Source organism: Stegostoma tigrinum, chromosome 22 (assembly GCF_030684315.1).
Source record: "Stegostoma tigrinum isolate sSteTig4 chromosome 22, sSteTig4.hap1, whole genome shotgun sequence".
NCBI lineage: Eukaryota > Metazoa > Chordata > Chondrichthyes > Orectolobiformes > Stegostomatidae > Stegostoma > Stegostoma tigrinum.
The window spans coordinates 8,145,069-8,169,354 of NC_081375.1; the positions used below are offsets into that span (position 1 = coordinate 8,145,069).

At 43.7% G+C, this 24,286-nt stretch overlaps 1 protein-coding gene across 4 annotated transcripts in view; it reads right to left on the reverse strand.

The window, feature by feature from the left end:
- Nucleotides 1-24,286, reverse strand: part of LOC125463525 (testis-expressed protein 2) — a 238,930-nt gene that overhangs the window by 210,175 nt on the left and 4,469 nt on the right. For 3 of the 4 annotated variants that reach the window (XM_059653617.1, XM_059653618.1, XM_059653614.1), the window contains exon 3: nt 22,721-22,961. The exons of the other annotated variant lie outside the window; for it this stretch is intronic. The gene's annotated coding sequence lies outside the window, so the exon portion shown is untranslated. The remainder of the gene's footprint in view (nt 1-22,720; nt 22,962-24,286) is intronic. 4 annotated transcript variants of the gene reach the window in all.

Below are 24,286 nucleotides of genomic sequence, written 5' to 3' on the forward strand. Positions count from 1 at the left end.
AGTTCTTGCCTAACAGAATTGTAATTACCCTTCCCTCAATTATTAACCTTACCCTGCTGTATGGAGCTATCCTTTTCCATGACTATTGTAAAAGTAACAGAGTTATGATCGCTACCACAAAAATGCTCTCCTACCAACAGGTCTAAGACTTGGCCCGGATCATTGCCAAGCACCAAATCCATTATTTCCTTGTGTTGGTCTATTTACGTACTGTGTCAGGAATCCTTCCTGAATGCACTGGATGAAATCCGCTCCGTCTAAACTATTACAACTAAAATGTTTCCAAACAATATTTGGAAAGTTGAAGTCACCCATGACTACAACCCTGTGACTTCTACACCTTTCCAGTACCTTCCTCCAAATCCACTCCTCTACTTCTCTGCAACTATTAGGGGGGGTTCTGTAAAACAAACCCCAACAAAGTGACTGTTTCTTTCTTGTTCTGGACCTCAACCCAAACCGATTCTGTGGACATATCTTCCTCGAACTGCCTTTCAGCAGCTGCTATACTCGCCCTGACTATCTATGTGGCTCGCCCGCCTCTTTTTTCACCCTCCCTATTTCTTTTAAAGCAATTAAATCCCAGAACTTCCAACCACCATTCCTCTCCCTGAGTTACCCAAGTTTCTGTAATGGCCACAACATCGTAGTTCCAAGTAGTGACCCATGCTCTAAGTTCATCCACCTTATTTCCAATACTTCTAGCATTGAAGTATACACACTTCAAACCACAATTGCAATCCATCGACTGCATTTCTTTACAAACAACCTCACTCCCTGTTATGTTTGTTGGAAGGCTGAATACCTCATGCTCTGAATTATAAATCCTGTTCCCCACACCCTGCTAATCTAGCTTAAACCATCCTGCACAGCTCTAGCAAACCTCCCTCCCAAGATATTTGTGCCCTTCGGGTTCAAGTGCAACCCCTCCTTACTGTACAAGTCCCACCTTCCCCAGAATGTGCTTCAATTATCCACATAATGGAAGCCCTCCCTCCTACACGAGCCCTGTAGCCACCTGTTTAGCTGCACTCTCTCCCTATTCCTTACCTTGTTATCATGTGGCACTGGTAGTAATCCAGAGATAACTACCCTGTTTGTCCTGGACTTCAGCTTCCAATCTAATTCTCTGTACTCATTTTTCACATTCTCTGTCCTTTTTCCACCTATGTCATTGGTACCCATGTGTACCATGACTGCTGGTTGCTCACTCTCTCCCTTAAGGATCTTGGAAACACGAAGTGAGACATCACAGACCCTGGCACCTGGGAGGCAAATACCATCCTTTCATCTTGTTCGTGTCCACAGAACCACCTATCTGTGCCTCTTACTATCGAATCGCCTACTACAATTACTCTCCTATTCTCCACCCTTCCCTTCCATGCCACAGGGCCAGGCTCAGTGGCAGAGACCTGTTCACTATGGCCAAGTTTTAATTGTTCATGGGGTGTGGACGTCTTTGAGTAGGGCCACATTTATTGCCCATCTTAATTGCCCTGGAGAGGTTGGTATGAGCCATTGTCTTGAATTGCTGCAGCATTTGGACGCGGAGACCCACAGTGCTGGTTGGAAGTGAAATAACTCCACAGAGGTCAGTATCCTGTCACCAAATCATCCTTTATTTACACGTCCACAAGGACTAAGAATGTTCAGCCCATGAAAGAGCGGGCATGGGTGAAGCATAACTGAGTCCAGGGTTTACCCGGACATTCGCACGAATGTGGGGGAAGCTGCTGGTGGTAATTTTTGTCCTTCTTGTCACTCTGGGCACTGCCCAATCATCATGGCTATGTTTGCATCCAATCCTGGCTACCAGGCACCCCTGGATGACCCTGGTAGAACCTGGCAGATCTTTGCTCGATGGTTATCTGGCTTCACCAGGTCCAGAAGGGTTTCAGTTCTGGTTGTTGTAGCCTTTGGTTTCTCCCATCACCACCAACTGTTTTGGTTTTGCCAGGACCGGATCTTTTTGCATTCATAGTTTAGTATTGTCAGATATGTGTGGCGTGTACCAGACTGTAGCCCTCCACTCTTGCACCTTGAGTGTCTCAGAAGAAGTTCATCCTCTTCTTCAGGCAGTAAAAGGTGTTGAGACCGTGGTTTCTTTGAAGCTAGACAGGGGGAGAACCCATGGTTTCTGACAGTCCTTTCAGCTGTTCTGATTGGGCCAGGTATCTTTTGCCCCTGTTATGTCCATGTATTTGAAGCTTTCATGTGGTCCTCATGCTTGTTCAAAACTGCCTCACCACCTACTCAAAATTTGTACGTCATGGGAGCTAACCTCATGTAAACATGCCTCTTACAAATGCCAGGCCAGTTCTGTGGTTTCAACAACAAACTTCATCCCTTGAAGTAAACTGTCTCTCTTGCTTAGAGAAATTTTGTGCCTGGCATTGCTGTTCCTGATACCATTTCACCCTCCCCTCTCCAGGAGTGAGCATTTCAGATTGAACCTGGTGCAGAGTCTTCTCTCCATTAGCAACTCTGCTGGAGTTATACCTGTAGTTGCATGAGGGACATCCGATAATTAAATAGGATCTGAGGAATTGAAGCTATAGGCTGTTTCTTTAAGCTTGCCTTCAAAGTTTGGACTGCTCTTTCTGCCAGACCATTGGACGACAGATGGCATGGAACTGTCTTTATATGCTAAATGCCATTTGACTTTAGGAAACACTTGGGATTCCCTGCTGGAAAATGATAGCCTGTTATCTATGACCAACACTTCAGGAGCCCGTGTATTGCTTTTCTATCACTGACCCATGTTTCATGAATTGACTCTGTGCGCATCCAACCACTTTGAGTGGCGTCCACAAGGACTAAGAACGTTCAGCCCATGAAAGAGCGGGCATGGGTGAAGCATAACTGAGTCCAGGGTTTACCCGGACATTCGCACGAATGTGGGGGAAGCTGCTGGTGGTAATTTTTGTCCTTCTTGTCACTCTGGGCACTGCCCAATCATCATGGCTATATTTGCATCCAATCCTGGCTACCAGGCACCCCTGGATGACCCTGGTAGAACCTGGCAGATCTTTGCTCGATGGTTATCTGGCTTCACCAGGTCCAGAAGGGTTTCAGTTCTGGTTGTGGTGGCCTTTGGTTTCCCCCATCACCACCAACTGTTTTGGTTTTGCCAGGACCGGATCTTTTTGCATTCATAGTCTAGTATTGTCAGCAGTGACTGGAAGGGTGTTCAGAAAATTTAAAACTAGAATGGACTCTTCCAGTGGCAGCACCAAGGTTGGTGTATCTGCCAATAGGAGGCAGCTACTTGGCCTCCTGGGTGATGTTCCAACTTATAATTGTGCACACTTAGAAAATGATCTCACTGCTGAATTAGACCTGAAGCTATGTGGGGCATGGCCTTGTCTTCTTTGAGTAGCCCTAGAAAGGGTTTGTGATCTGTTACTATTGCAAATTTATGTCTGTAAAAGTATTGGTGGAACTTGCTCAGATCAAAGATGACCATCAAACCTTCCTTCACTATCTGATGTATTTGCGCTCTGCATCAGCCAAAGTCTGAAAAGTATACGCTTATGTGCATTCCTCACTATCCCAATAATACACAGGGAGACATCACGTCATCACCAGTTCTCGCTTGGGATCAGTGTGCCAACAACTTAGGTGATGGCAGCTGCCTCTTCACTTCCCTAAAAGCTAAGTCTTGGCTACAAGACCATTTCCAAGGCTGACCTTTTTTAAAGAGTTGATGCAGAGGTGACAGAATGGAAGCCAGGTTATGTATGAATTTTCTGTGATAATCCATCAATCCGAGGGATGACCTAAACTCTAGGACTGAGATGGGAGCTGGGGAACCTTTGATCACCTTCGTTTTATCTTCCAATGGGTGTAACACAGTCTTGTCGACATTGTAGGCTAAGTAGGTCACATGGGTGCCTAGAATACACATTCCCTTCTAAGGCAGATGCCTGCCTTGCAGAAATGTCTAAGGACTATGTCCAACACTGCCCTTCACCACATTATATGCTTTCTCTTTTGCTTTTATGCTATCCCTGACTTCCTTAGTTAGCCATGGTTGCCTCATCCTCCCTGTACCATGCTTCTTCTTCCTCAGGGTGAATTTTTGCTGCGTCTCCTGAATTACTCCCAGAAACTCCTGCCATTGCTGTTCCACTATCTTTCCTGCTCGGCTCTTCTTCCAGTCAATTCTGACCAGCTCCTCCCTCATACCTCTGTAGTTGCCTTTATTCAGCTGTATTACCGTTACCTCTGATGCTATCTTCTCCCTCTCAAATTGCAGAGTAAATTCTATCATCTTATTATCACTGCCTCTTAAAGGTTCCTTTACCTTAAGCTCCCTTATCAAGTCTGCCTCATTGCACAACACTAAATCCAGCATTGCCTGATCCCGAGTGGGCTCCACCACGAGCTGCGCCAAAAAGCCATCTTGTAGACATTCCACAAATTCATTTTCTTGCAATCCACTACTGACATGATTTTCCCAGTCCACCTGCAAATTGAAATCCCCCATGATCACTGTGACTTTGCCTTCTTACACACCTTTTCTATGTCCTGATGTATCTTGCGCCCCAGCTCCTGACTACTGTTTGGAGGTCTGTTCACAACTCTAACTATGGTTTTTTTCACCTTTGCAGTTCATCAATTCTACCCACACAGATCCTACACCACCTGGCCCTACTTCGCTTCTTCCTATTGATTTAATTTCATTTCTCACTCATAAGGCAACTCCACCCCCTCAGCCCAACTGGCTATCGTTTCGAGGGGATGTATATCCTTGGGTATTCAGTTCCCAATCCTGATTCCCTCATAGCCACGTCTCCATGATGCCTACCATGTCATACCTGCCAATTTCAATCAGCACCACAAGCTCGTTTACCTTATTCCTTATACTGTGTGCATTTAGATATAACACATTCAGTCCGATGTTAACCCTCCCTCTTCTCATTTTCATTTGTTTTTCCAGTGTTTGATTGCTAGCGTTTTCCAAACATTCTGTCCTATTTGTGTCTGTGCTGGAGAGGTTAATAACCTCTCCTGAATTCTCCTTCCCTGTCATTTCTTTCAGATTGTTCCATTTAGTTGAATCCACCACTACAGATGTTAACCTGCTACTTTGTTTCCCACTGGGCAAGTTTCACCATTCCCTTCCCCCCAACTTTCTAGTTTAAAGTCCTGTTAACCGGCCTATTTACCCTTTTCGCTAGAATGTTGCTCCCAGCTCGATTCAGGTGGAGACCGTCCCTAAGGTACAGATCCCTCCTGTTCCAATACTGATGCCAAGTCCCCATTAAAATGAACCCCTCTTTCCCGCACCACTCTTTTAGCCAAGTGTTTACTTCCCTTATTCTCATGTCCCTATGCCAATTAGCATGTGGCTCAGGCAGTAGTCCAGAGATTATAGCCCTTGAGGGCCTGTTCTTTAATTTGGTTCCTAGCTCCTGATAATCTCTGAACAGGTCCTCTTTCCTTGCCTTGCCTAAGTTGTTTGCTCTGGTGTGGACCACAACAACTGGATCCTCCCCCTCCTGCTCCAATATCTTTTCCAGCGGGTCAGAGATACCCCTTACCCTAGCACCAGGCGGGCAACACACCATGCAGGACTCATGACCTCGCGAATATTATATATTCCCCTAATTATAGAATCCCCCACAACTACCACTTGTCTTTTTGCCCCCCCGCCTCTTGGATGGCCTTCCGTTCCACAGTGCCGTGGCCAAATGGCTCATTCTCTCTGCAGCTTTTTTCCTCATCCACACAGGGAGCAAGTACCTCGTACCTCGTACCTGTCGGACAAGGTCAAGAGCGGAGGTTCCTCCGTTCCTGACTGCAGGATCCCTCTACCTGCCTCGCTTACAGTCACAGCCTGCTGTCCCTGGCCACTGACTTGAAGTGCTTAATCTAACAGGTGTGACTGCCTCTTGAAACAAATCAGCCAGGTACTTCTCCCCCTCCCAGATGTGCCGCAGTGTTGGAAGCTCCGATTCCAGCTCAACAACTCTGAGCCGAAGTTCCTCGAGCCACCAACGCTTGCTGCAGATGTGGTCACTGTAGCACACCATGGGATCAGCCAGCTCCCACATCATACAGCTACAACACATCGCCCATCCAGCCATTTCTACTTATTTACTTCACTAATTTATTAGAATGAGTTAATTAATTTTTTGATAAAGAAAGACTTGCTTTACCTTACCAACCTTACAGTCTCTTTTTTTGGTTAGAGGAGGAGGATGGGTGGAAGACACTTCACATGTAGTGTTTCGGGTATTGCCAATGCCCAAATATAACAGAGATAGGGTTAGGCTTGCTTGCTGTGTTCATCCAGCTCCAAGCCTTGTTATCTCCAATTCTCCAGCATCTGCAGTTCCTACTATCTCTGCCTGAATATAATAGTTCAGTTCCCGGCTCACACTTTCACCACTCCCGCTGCTCGAATCAAGTAGGCCGTTGGTTCACAAGGTAAGTTTTTATAGGAAAAAGCTTACCTTCCCGGGTTCCCCCAAGCTCTCACCCTCACCACTCCTGCCATTCGAAACAATAGGAGGTAGGGGAGGTCCTTAATGAATACTTTGTTTCAGTATTCACCAGGGAGAGGGACCTTGACGTTTGCGAGGACAGCATGAAACAGACTGATAGGCTTGAACTGGTTTAATTTAGAAAGGAGTATGTGCTAGAAATTTTGGAAAACATGATGTGTTGAAAAACATACTTATGGTGTGTTAGCTTTCATTAATAGAGGGATTGAGTTCAAGAGCCGTGAAGTTATGCTCCAGCCGTACAAAAGCCTGGTTCAGCCACATCTGGAGTATTGTGTCCAGTTCTGGTCGCCTCATTACAGGCAAGCTGAGGAAGCGTTGGAAAAGGTGCAGAGGAGATTTACCAGGATGTTGCCTGGAATGGAGGGAAGGTCTTACGAGGAACGGTTGAGAGTGCTGGGGCTTTTCTCTTTAGAATGATGAAAGATGAGAGGTGACTTGGCAGAGGTGTACAAAGTGATCAGGGGGACAGATAGAGTAAGCAGCCAGAGACATTTTCCTAGGGTGGAGGTAGCTATTACAAGGGGGCATAGTCTTAAAGTGAGTGGAGGTAGATATAGGGGAGACATCAGAGGTAGGTTCTTTACTCAGAGAGTGGTTCGGGCATGAAATGCATTGCCAGAGAGGGTAGTGGAGTCAGCCTCATTGAGGCATTTAAGCAGCTATTAGATAGGCATTTGGATGATAGTATAAGGTAGGGGTAGAGATTAGATAGACCTTAGGTTTGGGGTAAAAGTTCAGCACAACATCGTGGGCCAAAGGGCCTGCACTTTGCTGTACTGTCCTATGTTCTACATTCTATAAATACTCTAAGTGCTCCTAACCGATCTTCCCTGTTAATAGCACGTCATCCAGATAGACAGCGACCTGGAACATATCTTGTAAAATGTTCTCCATGATCTACTGAAAAATTGCACAGGCTGATATGTCCCAAATGGCAGTTTGATGTATTGGTACAAACCCTCATGGGTATTAATTGTGGCATGCTTCTGGGAATCCTCATCTAACACAATTGCAGGTATGCATGTTTCATGTCTAGCTTCGCAAAGGACAGCACCCCAACCCATCCCATCACCACCACCCCCCACTAGTTTTGCATTCAAGCCTGCTATGGAAAGCATTGAGTATTTATCCAGCTTTGAGAAGCGATTTACTGTTTGTTTAAAATCCCCACAAAGGAAAACTGACCTGTCAAGCTTCATCATCAGTATGACCAGTGCTGCCCATTCTGTAAACTGTACTGATTTGTTGATTCCTTTGCTTTCCAGCCTCTTGATTTCTGCTTCTACTTTTACACATTTGGCAAATGGCTCTGGGTGGGACCTGGCAGAATCATGAAATTGCAGACTGGCCAACATACAGGATGACTTTAGCTCCTTTGATAGTTCATAGACCTTCCTGAAAAACCTTCTGGTATTTAAGTAGGACTTCACTCAAGCAGCCATTTATTAAATAGAAAAATGGTTATGCCAATCAAGGTGAATCTTTCTCAACCAATTTCCTTCCATCAAGCTTAGGCATGAGCCTGTCACCATAATCAGTGGTACTGAACCAGCTGCTTTCCATACAAGGCCAGAACTGAAGTTGTACCCCTACTCAATAAACGTTTCCTGGGACAGGCTCTCAGTCTAGACGAAGTCTTACGCAAACTTAAGGGTTGCGGACCAGGGTGAATTTTGTTAAAGACTGGTTCTGCAATCATTGATACAGCCACACCAGTATTGAGCTCCATTAAAACGATATAACCAGATGTTTATTGCAATTGGCTCCGATTTGGATGTTGCAAAGTAATTTAACTGTTTCAAGCCAGATGTAAGTGGACTGTTCAGGGTGTGCACTCTCATGGATAACGGCCTATGAGCTCTTTTACTCAATTCAGGCTGAGTGGAACTCGTTTGCCATCTCGAGTCCACATACCAGCAACAACTACACTGGCTTGCCAGTCTAGATCCTGAAGAAAATGTTAACCATTTGGCTGAGGCTTGGCTTTGTTTTGAGGTTTTGTTGTGGGCTGACCTAGAGTCCCCTCTGTCCAGGATATGTCCTGAGTGAGGCTTTGCAAATGCCTTCACTCAAGTGATGTCCCCCAAATTCCATGAGCCTGGTGAGGGTATCCACTTCCATTGTCATACTCCGTAACTCATATGCTCCACTTGCCACATTTTCTAATGACAAAGTTAGTTGAAGCCTCTGAAGTCCAGTGGGCTTCAGCTGGTAAGTGCTTTTGCATGCTTCCATCACTAATCCCACATATAAAATGGTCTCTTGGTATCTCATTAAGGGTTAAACCAAAGTCACATGCCTCTGCCAGTCATCTTAACCTTGTCAAAAATCCCAACACAGATTCCCCAGTTCTGGAAATGCTGAGTAAAAACGATAACATCTCAGAATTAGAGATGGCCCAGGATCATAATCTTCCTTAGCCAAATCCATCAACTCTTGAGAGGTTTTAATATCTGGTGCCTCAGGAAAATTGAGGCTCCTAATAACTAAAAATCTGCAGGTGCACAAGCTGTCAAGATAATTACTTGTTGCTTTTCATCTACTCCCAATGTCATTGATTCTGAAAATGTAATGCATTCTTTCCACATACTGGGCCCAGATTTCAACAGCAGGTTCAAACAAGTTAAGCTCCCCAAATAACGGCACAATCCCAGAAATGCTTACCCCAACTCAAGGATGACTGGCACAGGCGAATTTCTTCAGACCCATATTTTTATTTTGTCACTGCTGAAATAACTCCACAAAGGCCAGTATCCCATCTCCCAGTCACCCTTTATTTACACGTCATCATACTGGACTCTCGTCCAGCTTCCTCAGAGACAGCTCTCACAGTGAGCAGAACCTCTGATACACCTGTTTATATCTAGCCACGGCTCCCTGATTGGTCCAGGTTAACAGCCTCAAATAGGGAACTCATATTGTATCAGGTCCAAGATAATAAAATGTGAGGCTGGATGAACACAGCAGGCCAAGCAGCATCTCAGGAGCACAAAAGCTGACGTTTCGGGCCTAGACCCTTCATCAGATGAAGGGTCTAGGCCCGAAACGTCAGCTTTTGTGCTCCTGAGATGCTGCTTGGCCTGCTGTGTTCATCCAGCCTCACATTTTATTATCTTGGAATCTCCAGCATCTGCAGTTCCCATTATCTCTTGTATCAGGTCCACCTGGCTAACCTCATTGCAATCACTGTAGGACAGACGCCCCAGGATTTTGGCCTAGTGATAATGAACCAACAGCAAGATAGCTCCAAGTTAGAACTGTGTTCAGTATGGGAAACAGCATCTATCATTACATTGTCAAGACTTTTAAAATTTTATAGGTCAGTTTGTCAGTAGTGAGACATAAGCTATGGTGTGGGAAATGAAAAAAAAACCAACCAGCTAAGACGGAGATAACTGTAACTGCTAGTGCTGGAGAATCCGAGATAGAGGAACACTCTGGGTCTAATGAAGATAATTCTATTTGTTTCAAAATAGTTATGGAAAAGACTAAGGCATCCAATAGACAATAGGTGCAGAAGTAGCCCATTCGGCCCTTCGAGCCAGCACCACCATTCATTATGATCATGGCTGATCATCCACAATCAGTATCCTGTTCCTGCCTTATCCCCATAACCCTTGATTCCACTATCTTTAAGAGCTCTATCCATCTATTTCTTGAACGTATCGAGAAAGTTGGCCTCCACTGCCTTCTGGGGAAGAGCATTCCACATATCCACCACTCTCTGGGTGAAGAAGCTTTTCCTCAACTCTGTTCTAAATGGCCTACCCCTTATTTTTAAACTGTGTCCTCTGGTGCTGGACTCACCCATCAGTGGAAACATGCTTCCTGCCTCCAGAGTGTCCAATCCCTTAATAATCTTATACGTCTCAATCAGATCCTCTCTCATCCTTCTAATCTCAAGTGTATGCAAACCCAGTCGCTCCAATCTTTCATCGTATGATAGTCCCACATTCCGGGAATTGACCTCGTGAACCTATGCTGCATTCCCTCAATAGCAAGAATATCCTTCCTCAAATTTGGAGACCAAAACTGCACACAATATTCCAGGTGCAGTCTCACCAGGGCCCTGTACAGCTGCAGAAGGTCCTCTTTGCTCCTGTACTCAATTCCTCTTGTTATGAAGGCCAACATGCTGTTAGCTTTCTTCACTGCCTGCTGTACCTGCATACTAGCTTTCATTGAATGATGTACAAGAACACCTAGATCTCGTTGTACTTCCCCTTTACCTAACTTGACTCCATTGAGATAGTAATCTGCTTTCCTGTTCTTGCCACCAAAGTGGATAACCACACGTTTATCTACATTAAACTGCATCTGCCATCCATCTGTCCACTCACCTAACCTGCCCAAGTCACCCTGTATTCTCATAACTTCCTCCTCACATTTCACACTGCCACCCAGCTTTGTGTCATCAGCAAATTTGCTAATATTACTTTTAATGTCTTTGTCTGTATCATTAATGTATATCGTAAACAGCTGCGGACCCAGCACCGAACCTTGTGGTACTCCACTGGTCACCGCCTGCCATTCCAAAAGGGATCCATTTATCACTACTCTTTGCTTCCTGTCAGCCAGCCAATTTTCAACCCAAGTCAGTATTTTGCCCCCAATACCATGTGCCCTAATTTTGCTCACCAATCTCCTATGCGGGACTTTATCAAAGGCTTTCTGAAAATTCAGATACACTACATCCATTGGTTCTCCATTGTCCATCTTCATAGATACATCCTCAAGAAATTCCAGAAGATTAGTCAAGCACGATTTCCCCTTCGTAAATCCATGCTGACTCTGACCTATCCTGTTACTGCTATCCAAATGAGTTGTAATTTCATCTTTTATAATTGGCCCCAGCATCTTTCCCACCACTGATGTCAGGCTAACCGGTCTATAATTTCCTGTTTTCTCTCTCCCTCCTTTCTTGAAAATTGGGACATCATTAGCCACCCTCCAATCCACAGGAACTGATCCTGAATCTATAGAACATTGGAAAATGATTACCAATGCGTCCACGATTTCTAGAGCCACCTCCTTAAGTACCCTGGGATGCAGACCATCAGGTCCCAGGGATTTATCAGCCTTCAGACCTACCAGGCTCTGCAACACCATTTCCTGCCTAATATAAATTCCCTTCAGTTCGTCCATTACCCTAGGTCCTTCAGCCACAACTGCAACTCGGAGATTCAGATCCAAAGTACCTATTCAACTCTTCTGCCATTTCCTTGTTCCCATAATAAATTCACCCGTTTCTGACTTCAAGGGCCCAATTTTTTTCTTTTTGCATACCTAAGAAAGCTTTTACTATCCTCCTTTATATTTTTGGCCAGCTTTCCTTCGTACCTCATTTTTTTCTCTGTGTATTGCCTTTTTATTCATCCGCTGTTGCTCTTTAAAAGCCTCCCAGCCCTCTGGCTTCCCGCTCATCTTTGCTATGTTATACTTCTTCTCTTTTATCTTTATACGTTCCTTAACTTCCCTCGTCAGCCACGGCCGCCCCTGCCTCCCCTTAGGATCTTTCTTCCTCTTTGGAATGAACTGATCCTGCACCTTCTGCATTATATCCAGAAATACCTGCCATTATGTTCCACTGTCATCCCTGCTCGGGGTATTGTACCATTGAACTTTGGCCAGCTTCTCCCTTATAGCTCCATTGTTCCCTTTATTCAACTACAATACTGACACTTCCGACTCTCCCTTCTCCCTCTCAAACTGCAGATTAAAACTTGTCATATTATGGTCACTACCTCCTAATGGCTCCTTTACTTTGAGGTCCCTGATCAAATCCGGTTCATTGCACAACACCAGATCCAGAATTGCCTCCTCCCTGGTAGGGTCCAGTACAAGCTGTTCTAAGAATCCATCTCGGAGGCACTCCACAAACTCCCTTTATTGGGGTCCAGTACCATCCTGATTCTCCCAGTCTGCCCACATGTTGAAACCTCCCGTAACAACTGTAGTGATACCTTTGTGACAAGCCAATTTCAACTCCTGATTCAACTTGTACCCTATATCCTGACTACTGTTTGGGGGGGCTGTAGATAACTCCCATTAGGGTCTTTCTACCCTTAGAATCAGGAGATGTAGAGTCAGTATAGATAGAGCTGAGGAATTCTATGTCCTCCCTCGCAAGGGACTGAATATCATTCCTCACCAACAGGGCCACCCCACCCCCTCTGCCCATCAGTCTGTCCTTTCAATAGCACATATAGCCTTGAATATTCGTTTACCAGGCCCTGTCCACTTGAAGCCACGTCTCAGTTATCCCCACAACATCGTACTTGCCAATTTCCAACTGAGCCTCAAGCTCATCCACCTTATTTCTTATGCTTCGTGCATTCATATATAATATTTTTAATATGTTTCTCCCTTCGCCATAAAAACTTAAAATTTTTAATTGGAGTAAGGCACATTTTAAAGACATGAGACAAAAACTTTCAAAAATTGATTGGAGTACATTGTTTACAAATAAAGTGACATCTGGTAAGTTGGAGGCTTTCAAAAGTGTGATAACAAGAGTTCAGAGTTATGTTTCTGATAGAGTAAAAGGTAAAGCTGGTAGGTTTAGAGAACAATGGATGAACAAAGATGTTGATGTTCTAGTCAAGAATCAAACAAAATCATATATTAGATATAAACAACTGTGTTAAAATGAATTTCTTGAACAGTATAAAGAGTGTAGGGGCATTCTTAAGGAGGAGATCAGGAAGGCAAAGACAGGATGTGAGGTAGTCTTGGCAAAAAAGGTTCAGGATAATCCAAAGGGATTCTACAAGTACATTAACAGCAAGAGAACAACTGGAGAGAGACAGGGCCCTTAAAGATCAAAGGGCCTGTGTTGAACCTTAGGAGATGGGAGAGAAATTAAATGAATATTTTGCATCAGTTTTTGTTTTGCCGAGAAACGAATCGAGGCTAGAGAATTCAGAGGAATAAATATTGATGTTTTTAAAACAATTCATATTACAGAAGAATTATTGCTGGAATTCTTAGAAAATATAAAAGTGGATAAATCTCCAGGACCTGATCTCATCTTGCAGGAAGTTAGGGAGGAAATTTATGGGCTTTCTTGCAGATATATTTGTATTTTCAATAACCACGTGTGCCAGATGACTGGAGAGTGGCTAATGTTTGTTTAATAAGTAGTATAAGGAGGATCCTGGGGACTATCGACTTATGAGTCTGACTTCAGTGTTGAGTAAGTTGTTGGAAGTGATTCTAGAAGCTGAGATTTATTTATATGCATTTGGAGAGGCAGTAAATGATTAGGGATCATCAACATTGCTCTGTGAGAGGGAAATAGTGTCACAAATTTGTTTGAGTTTTCGGAGGAAGTAACCAAGATTGTTGAGGGCAGAATGGTAGACATTGTTTACTTGGACTTTAGTAAAGCCTTTGACAAGGCTCTGCATGAGAGACAAACTAGTAAAGTTAGATCACATGGTTTTCAGGGTGAGCTTGTCAACTGGATACAATATTGGCTGAATGACAGGAGACAGATGATGGTGGAGGGTTGTTTCTTCAGAGTGGAGACCTGTGATCAGTGGTGTCCCACAGGGGTCAGTGCCAGGTCTATTTTTGTTTGTCATTTACATAAATGGTTTAGATGAGAACATAGAAAGCATGGTGAGTAAGTTCACGGATGACTTCAAGACTGGTGGCATAGTTGACATTGTAGAAGGCTATGTAAGATTACAAAGATCTTGATTAATTGTGTCAATGGGCTGAAGAGTGGCAAATGGACATTATTTTGGATAAATGAGAGCTATTATAGTTTGGAAGAGCAAAAACCAGATTTATACAATTAAATGTAGGGTCATGGCCAATGTTGTAGAACAAAGAGACCTAGGGTTTCAGGTTCATTATTGTTTGAAACTTGCATCACATATAGACGAGTTGGTTAAGAAGGCATTTAGCACGCTTATCTTCATTGCTCAGACATTTGAATATAGGAGCCGGGGCATTATATTGAGGACATACAGGCCTCCTCTGGAGTACTGTGTCCATTTCTGGTTGCCCTGTTAAAAGGAGGATATCATTAAGCTGCAGAGTGTTCAGAAGAGATTTACCATGTAAAGATTTGAGTTACGAGGAGAGGCTGGATAGGTTGGGACTTTTTTCAGTGGAGTGTAGGAAGTTGAGAAGTAGCCTTATGGAGGTTTATGAAATAATAAGGGGTATAGATAAGGTGAATGGCAAGTGTCTTTTCCCAGGGTGAGGCATTTCAAGACTAAAGGGGCATATTTTTCATGTGAGAGGAGAAAGATTTTAAAAAGATATGAGAGGCAATTTTTCTTTACATACAGAGTGGTCCGTGTGTAGAATGGATTTATTAATGACTTGGATGAGGGGATTGAAGGATGGGTCAGCAAGTTTGCAGACGACACAAAGGTCGGAGGTATCGTTGACAGTGTAGAGGGCTGTTGTAGGCTTCAGCGGGACATTGACAGGTTGCAGAGATGGGCTGAGAGGTGGCAGATGGAGTTCAACCTGGATAAATGCGAGGTGATGCATTTTGGAAGGTCGAATTTGAAAGCTGAGTACAGGATTAAGGATAGGATTCTTGGCAGCGTGGAGGAACAGAGGGATCTTGGTGTGCAGATACATAGATCCCTTAAAATGGCCACCCAACTGGACAGGGTTGTTAAGAAAGCATATGGTGTTTTGGCTTTCATTAACAGGGGGATTGAGTTTAAGAGTCGTGAGATCTTGTTGCAGCTCTATAAAACTTTGGTTAGACCGCACTTGGAATACTGCGTGCAGTTCTGGTCGCCGTATTATAGGAAAGATGTGGATGCTTTGGAGAGGGTTCAGAGGAGGTTTACCAGGATGCTGCCTGGACTGGAGGGCTTATCTTATGAAGTGAGGTTGACTGAGCTCGGTCTCTTTTCTTTGGAGAAAAGGAGGAGGAGAGGGGACCTAATTGAGGTATACAAGATAATGAGAGGCATAGATAGAGTTGATAGCCAGAGACTATTTCCCAGGACAGAAATGGCTAGCACGAGGGGTCATAGTTTTAAGCTGGTTGGTGGAAAGTATAGAGGGGATGTCAGAGGCAGGTTCTTTACGCAGAGAGTTGTGAGAGCATGGAATGCGTTGCCAGCAGCAGTTGTGGAAGCAAGGTCATTGGGGTCATTTAAGAGACTGCTGGACATGTATATGGTCACAGAAATTTGAGGGTGCATACATGAGGATCAATGGTCGGCACAACATTGTGGGCTGAAGGGCCTGTTCTGTGCTGTACTGTTCTATGTTCTATGTTCTCTATGTTCTAACACGGTGTGAAGCTGGATGAACACAGCAGGCCAAGCAGCATCAGAGGAACAGGAAAATAGACGTTTCACGTCGAGATCCTTCTTCAGAAATGGGGGAGGGGAAGGGAATTCCGAAATAAAGGGAGGGGGAGGCAGATAGAAGATGGATAATGGAGAAGATAGGGAGAGAGGAGACAGACAGGTCAAAGAGGTGGGGTTAGAGCCAGTGAAGAGGTGGGGAGTTAGGTAGGTCCCGGGAGGACGGACAGGTCAAGGAGGCGGGATGAGGTTAGTGGGTAGGAGATGGGGGTGGGGCTTGAGGTGGGAGGAATGGTTAGGAGGGCAGGGACTAGCGGGGTTAGTGGTCGAGGGAGGGGAGATTTTGAAGCTTGGGAAGCCCACATTGATACCCTTGGGCTGCAGGGTTCCCAGACGAAATATGAGATGCTGTTCCTGCATCTTTCGGGTGGCGTCATCGTGGCAATGCAGGAGGCGCAGGATGGACATATCGTCCGAGGAGTTGGGTGGGGGGGGAGAAGAGTTGAAATGGTTCGCGACTGGGAGGTGTAGTTGTTTGTTGCAAACTGAGCGTAGGTGTTCTGCAAAGGGGTCCCCAAACCTCCGCCTGGTTTCCCCAATGTAGAGGAGGGCACAACAGCAACAGCAGATACAGTATATCATATTAACAGATGTGCAGATGAACATCTGTTTGATGTGGAGGATCTTCTTAGGGCCTAGAATGGGGGTGAGGTGGGGGGGAAGTATAGGGGCAGGTGTAGCACTTGATTCGGTTGCAGGGAAACATGCCAGGATTGGTGGGGCTGGAAGGCAGTGTGGAGCGGAGAAGGGAGTCACAGAGAGAGCGGTCCCTCCAGAAAGCACATAAGGGTGGGGAGGGAAAAATGTCTTTGGTAGTGGGGTCAGATTGCAGATGGCGGACAATTCGGAGGATGATGCGCTGGATTTGGAGGTAGGTGGGCTGGTACGTGAGGATGAGAGAGATTCTGTTTTGGTTATTATTGCAGATAGGAGGTGGCGGGAAATGCGGGAGACACAGTCGAGGGCATTTTCGATCACTGTGGAGGGGAAGTTGCGGTCCTTGAAAAAAGAGGCATGGAAGTTGACTTATGAAGAGACACTGGATAGGCTGAGACATTTTTCACTTGAGCGGAGGAGGTTGAAATGTGACCTGATAGAAGTTCATAAAATAATGGTGTGCATAGATAGAGTTAATGGTAGTTGCCTTTTAGACTAGGGGGCACAATTTTAAGGTGAGAGGAGAGATTTAAAAAAGACATGAGAGGCAAATTTTTCACATGCTGCCAAGGCTGGAGTATTTGAATTATAAGAGGAGGCTGGGGCATTTAAGAGGTTGAGGGATGACTTTACAAAGGTTTATAAAATCATAAGGGGTATATACAAGGTGAAAAGCAAAAGCTTTTTCCACTCCTAGGGTGGGAGTGTTCAAAATTTAGGCCATATTTTTAAAGTGAGAGGAGAAAGTCTTAAAAGGGACTAGAGGGGCAACTTTTTCACACAGAGGGTGGTTTGTATGTAGAATGAACTGTCAGAAGAAGTTACAGATGGAAGTACAGTTACAAAATTTAGAGGGATATGGCCCAAACACAGGAAGGTGGGGCTAGTTTAATTTGGAAACCTGGTTAGGCATGGATGAGTTGGACTGACTGGGGTGTATGACACCATGACCCAATCCTAGGAAGTGAAGCCAGTCAAGCGGTTGAAGCTTAATGGAAAAACATCTTGGGGATCGTGACCGTAAATGTTTAAGTTTCAAAGTGATTATGGAAAGAGATAATGCATAAGTTGTGTCTAATTTTTTTTGTGGGGGGAGGGGGAGGGAGAGGGAGGCAGGCCGATTTCAATATCATTAAACACAACCGGTTCAAATAGACTAAAAGTGGCTTTTTGCAGGTAAGTCTACATTTGGAAAGTGGAAGTCTTTTAAAAGTAGTATAGCGAGAGTTCAGGGCTAGCGTGTTCCTTTAAGAGTGAAAAGCAAGGGTAGCAAGCCCAGGGAACCCTGAATTTCAAGGGATATTGGGAGTTTCATAAAGAAAAAGGAGGAACCAAATGTCAGATACAGCTCATTAAAAACAGGAGAGGTTTTTCAAAAGTATTCAGAGTATTGAAGATTGCATAACAAGCAAAGAGGCACCAGAAAATATCTTTGGCAGATCAGATCAAGAAAAACCCCCAAGGCTTTTATCAGTGCACGAGGAGCAAGAGGATTACCAGGGAAAGGGTGGGATCTATTTGAGACCTGAGCAGCAACCTATGCATGGACCCAATGGATGTGTGTGAGGTCTTAAATTAATACTTCTCATTTGTGTTCACAGAGAGAAAGACATCGTAGCCAGGGATTTGATGAGATGCACCCCAAGCTGCTACGGGATGCAGGGAGGATATTCCTGGGGACGTGGCAGAGATTCAATATCTAGCTGGCCACAAGAAAATGCCAGATGACCGGAGGATAGCTCATGTAGTTCCTTTGTTCAAGACAGGCTGTAGGGATAAGCCAGGTAATTACAGACCAGTTAGTGGTAGGAAAAGTGGAAAAAATTCTGAACGACAGGATTAAGCAAAACTTAGAAAGGCAGGAATTGATTAGGAATAGTGAGTATGGATTTGTTAGCGGGGGAGCTCTGTCTGACTAACTTGAGTTTTTTTTGATAAGGTGGTTAAAAATATTGATGTTGGTAGTGCAATTGATATGCTTTACAAGGACTTCAGTAAGGCCTTTGATATGGTTTCATAGAAGACTGGTCCAAGAGGTAACAGCCCATGGGATCTTGACAAATTCGACTCAAAATTGGCTTTCGACCAGGAGCCAGAGACTGATGGCGGAGGGCTGTTTTCGTCATTGGAAGCCTGAGACCAGAGGTGTGCCACAGGGATGAGTAATGGAACCCATACCTTTTCTTCTAGGCCCGAAACATCAGCTTTTGTGCTCCTAAGATGCTGCTTGGCCTGCTGTGTTCATCCAGCTTCACACTTTGTTATCTTGGATTCTCCAGGATCTGCAGTTCCCATTATCTCCAGTTCAATAATTATGATTTTGTCAATATACACCTCGAATCTCATTCTCAAAGCTTTCCCACTCCCTGAACACCCAAACAAAATTGCTGTCATGAATGGAGGGGATTTAAAAACTAGGAAAGCCATTCAATGGAACCAGTTCTCTGGAAAGGTGCTTTTGGTTTCCCAAATCTGTCAATTACTTCACTTCTCCGCAGGAGACACAGATTTCGGTTCAAATTATGAAGTCTGACTTATTGGATGAAAGTAATAGCTCACAACAACTGGTGGAAGAAAATTAACTGGCTTCCTTCAGCATTTTATTTGTGAGCAACAGACACACCACCTGCCCTTTCTGAAGGCTTCTGCCAGTATCATCAACACCCACTCGCTGCTCAGCTGTGCAGGTGCATTTATGTCGAATCAGATTTTGTACACACACACACAAACTTAGGCTACTTTCTCTTACAACTTTCCCCTCGTGCTTGCAATGGGAACACGAGAAACATATTGTACAATGAGTTTCAGTAATCTGCATTTTAAAAGTACAGCAATTCCTTCCTCAGTCCTTTGCTGTAAAACAGTCATTTCCACAGTTGGGGCAACAATCAAAAATAAAGTAAAATAAAAGGATGCAATTTTCACATCTCAGGCTTGTAAATAGGTAATTGTCATAGTCTAGTTTCTTGGGATAGGAAGGAAGAATTGCAAGTTACATATAAATGAAGTAAGTTGATTAGATTAGATTACCCACAGTGTGGAAACAGGCCCGTCAGTCCAACAAGTCCACACCGCCCCTTGAAGCAACCCACCCAGACCCATCCCCCTATAACCCACACACCCCTGAACACTACAGGCAATTTAGCATGGCCAATCCACCTGGCCTGCACATCTTTGGACTGTGGGAGGAAACCGGAGCACCCAGAGGAAACCCACGCAGACACGGGGAGAATGGGCAAACTGAGGTATTAGTAAAATGCAAATGCATGGAATTAAAGTAGTCCCTGTTTATCAGGGAGATTCTGACCTTGTTGTTGAAACTCAAGGGACAAATTGGAGATTTGTGTGATGTGGAGATTCAATTTATTCCATTCTTGTTGTAATTTCCCACATTTATCTCCAATGCCCAAATTGCTCAAGGCATAGCAAAGTCCACACATGGCTACTTATTATTTCCAGATCAATATTTTTAAAAATTGGATTCAAATTCTGAAACTAGCTTGACGAGATTTTGACTTGGGTTCTCTTGATGACTGATTTGGTGACATAAACACCATGCTTTATTGTTGAGAGAATATTAACAAAAACTCTTAGAACAAAGGACAAAAGAAAGCAGAGCACAGGATCAAGCCTGTCGGCCTACAAGCCTGTGCTGACATCGGACTTCTTTCTAAACAAAAGACCTTTTGCCTCCACACAGTCTGTATCGCTCTATTCATGCCCAGTCACATAGCAGTCAAGGTACCTCTTAAATGTTGCTCTTGTATCTGCGTCTACCAGCCCCCCTAACAGCACATTCCAGGCACTCACTACACTCGAATAAAAACTTGCCTCTCACATCTTCTTTACACTTTCCCCCTTTTACCTAAACCTACGTCCCTTGGTGACTGACATTTCTAACCATCCATACCTCTCTCAGGTCACCCCTCAGCTTCTGACATTCAAGTGAAAACAAACCCAAGTTTGTCCAATTTCTTCTCATAGCTAACACCCTCCAAACCAGGCAACATCCTGATAAACCTTTTCTGTACCCTCTCAAGTCTCCACATCCTTCTAGTAGTGTGGCATCCAGAACTGTAAACCAATATTCCAAATGTGGCCTAACTAATGTTCTATGCAGCTGTAACATGGCTTGCCATTTTTTATACTCTATGTCCCAACCAACGAAGGCAAGCATGCCATACACCTTCTTGGCCACCTTATCCACCGGAGTTGCCACTTTCCAGGAACGGTGGACCTGAATGCCTAGACCCCTCTGTATGTTAATGGTTCTAAGGATTGTGCCATTTCCTGTGTACTTTGCTCCTGCGTTAGACCTTCCAAAGTGCATCACCTCACGTGTCCGGTTTAAAGTCTGTCTGTCATTTCTCCACCCTAGTCTCCAGCCTATCTATAGCCTGTTAAATCCTCTGGCAATCCTCCTCACTATCCACAGGTCCACCAACCTTTACGTCATCTGTAAATTTACTAATCAAGGGTCCCAGCACTGATCCCTGTAGAATACCACTGGTCTCAGATTTCCAATCAGAGAAATACTCTTCCACTTCAGCCCTCTGTGACTAAGTCAGTTCCATATCCATCTTAGCAGTTCACCATGGATCCCATGTGACTTCACCTCCGGATCAGCCTGCTATGAAGCATCTTTTCAAAGGCCTTGCTACAGTCCATGTAAACAACATTCAGTGCTCTGTCCTTATCAATGATCTTTATCTTTTCCTTAAAAAAAACTCAAAAGCCATGCTGCCTCTCACTAATAAGTCCATATTTTTCCAAATGTGAATAAATCCTGTCCCTAAGAATCTTCTCCAATAATTTCCCTGCCACTGACATAATGCTCACCAGCACGTAATTTCCCAGATTATCACTGTTGCTCTTAAACATGAGCTATTCTCCAGTCCTCTGTGCCTGTGACTAAAGTGGATGGAACGATTTGTCCAAGGCCCCAACAATTATCTTCCTCAAGTACCTCAATATTTTGGAATAGATCCCATTACAGCATGGAGAGTTGTCTATATTAATGCTTTGAAATATCCAACACCATTTTTATATCGACATGCACTAGAATGTCAACATACCCCTCTCTAGATTCACCACCACAATGTCCTTCTCCTTCGTGAATACTGAAGCAAAGTATTCATTGAACACCACACCTACACCTTCCGGCTCCAAGCATAAATTTGCTCCTCTGTAGACCCACCTTTTCCCTAGCTACCTTCTTGCTCCTTATGTACATACATAAACCTTGCCATGTTCTTAAATTCTGTTTGTTAAGTCATTTCTCGCCCCTTTAAGCCCTCCTAGCTCTTTGTTTAAGTTGTTTCCTTGTTTCTTTATATCCTGAGGTCTCTGTCTATCTTCAGATTTCCTAATCCTTATGTAGGCCTCCTTTTCCTCTTGTCATCCAAGGTTCATGAATCTTGCCATCCTTGTCCTTCAATTTCACAGGAACATACCGGTCCTGAACTCTAATTCCTATTCCTGAGCTCCACTTATATAACCTCACTGGATGAGCCCTTCAAGGTGGTGTTCTCCCTCAAAATGGCTGTGATATTCTCCTCAATTAGTAACAAATCCCCAACTGCTTACTTCCCTTAGACTTGAATGTGGAAGAGATGTTGCCATTACTTTGAGTGTATATCTGTACTTTCACCACTTCGGTCACTATGGCTTTGCAAATTAGTTGTTATCTTCAGTTGACACTTTTAATGGTGTTAATTACAACATGATTCATCATTGGGCAGTGATCAGCCAGGAGCCGAGTACATAGACAACTACAAAATCACAGAATTGTTACAGAGCAGGAGGCTATTCCACCCATCCTGTTTGCACCAGCTAGATTTGCAACGAATGAAATGACAATGAATGCTAGTATTAAAACGAAAATCTTGCTCCTCTTGAGAAATAATACAGGTAATGCTCAGGAGCACAGAAATTACCATTTCCTAGAAACAACCACAATAGGCAGTAAACAGGAAAAATTACAACATTAAGAAAAACAAATTACAAACCGAACATGAATACATGGGTTTTAAGTAGTTCAGTTTACAATTTACGCAGAGAGATTTTACAAAATAGTTTTCACAAATAATCTTGGGCTCAACCCAACAGAGTTGCCTTATTTATAAAATACATAATATTAAATATTTAAACTGATACAGTTTAAACCAAATAGAGTTCAAGATTTTCTGTGACACTCACGAAATAATCATCTGATCTCTGCGAGTCCCACACAGGCAACTCAGTTTTCAATTGATTGCGAACTCCTCACTTGAGAAACCACAGTCTAGTCTGAAACCAAAGATTTAATGGTAGACAATGATGGAGAACGTCTGGCTCAGAGATTCTATATTTATAGAATTTGGGAGCAGGAACAGCACCTACATTCCGTGACCATACACTGAACCATTTGACAAGCAGATAATGTCTTCCAAGAAAGCACCTGAAACACATGAAGAGACACATCAGACAGGACAGCCCTGCTCTCACCATCCCTTCTGGACCTGTGACCCTTTAATATGGGACACCAGGAAAGTCCATGAGCAAATACATAAGTGGTCATCCTGTGTTACTGTGTACAGATAATCACAGCTGAGTGTAATATTCAGGTCAGTCACAGTTATACAAAGGAGTGAAAATTTAGTTGGTCTCAGAGGAAACAGATGGAATGCAGTATAAAATAGAAAGATAACTTCAGATATCTCTCGACGGTTTGGTAGTATTTCAACAACAGTTTTTGAGGACATGTTTGCACACTAGAGACATATACTGTAGCCACTTCAATAGTTAAATGATCCCTGTGAAGCAGTCATTATCCTTGCCTTTATAAAAAGATACCAGGCCTCCCTTTCTTCTCAAAGCATTCCAATGCAATTATGGCTATACTCGGCTTTCAGACACCTTGCTGTAGAGACTTTATCCAACGTTCTCACTAGTGGCTAATATCTAATTATGACTGCATTTTACAGCAAACTGTGAAACTCAGGAACCTCACAACTATGTTAACGGGCACTCAGCATGAAAAGGCTGAAGGGTAGGAGAAAGATGGTAGGGAGAAGGGGTGAATAGGGAAGCAGAAGCCAATGTGGAGAAAAGTTAAGAAAGGGAGAGATTAGACGAGCAGACAGAGAGGGAGGAAAGAAGGTCAGAATAAAAAAAAGAGTACAAGTACAGACAGACTGCAGTTGATTGTGTATTGTTCAATATCAACAGGGAGATTAAGTGAATTTGCTGGGCCCTAGTTCCCAAAGCAGTGCTCAGTAAATGCCATATTTGTGCTTGCGAGGGGGATGGAATCACTGAATTGACAGTTGGGGTGGGAGATGAACTTTGCCTCCGTTCTGTTGATGGATAATGAGGGAGGTGGTATTGTTGGAACATAATATACAGGCTACACTAAAAAAGTGTTCCAAAAGCATAAGGTAAAGATCCAAGCATTTCGATACTGCTCAGGAACATATTAAACAGGCTCAACAGGCTAGACAGCTTCACCCTTATCTACATTCAATAAGATGATCTCAGAACAAACTTTATAATACCTATCTTTGTCCATATCCATTAAGCTATCAAACTTAAAAATTAACCATGAATTTAGTATCAACTGACATATGCATGAGACACTTCATCTTGTGCCAGTATGAAGAATGAGAAACAATTAGTGATAGAACGGAACTCAAAAAGAAGTTTTATAAACATACAAATAGAAAAAGAGTCGTCAAAGGAAGAATAGGCTAATGAGGTACAAAATAAATCTCAGCAGAGGCACAG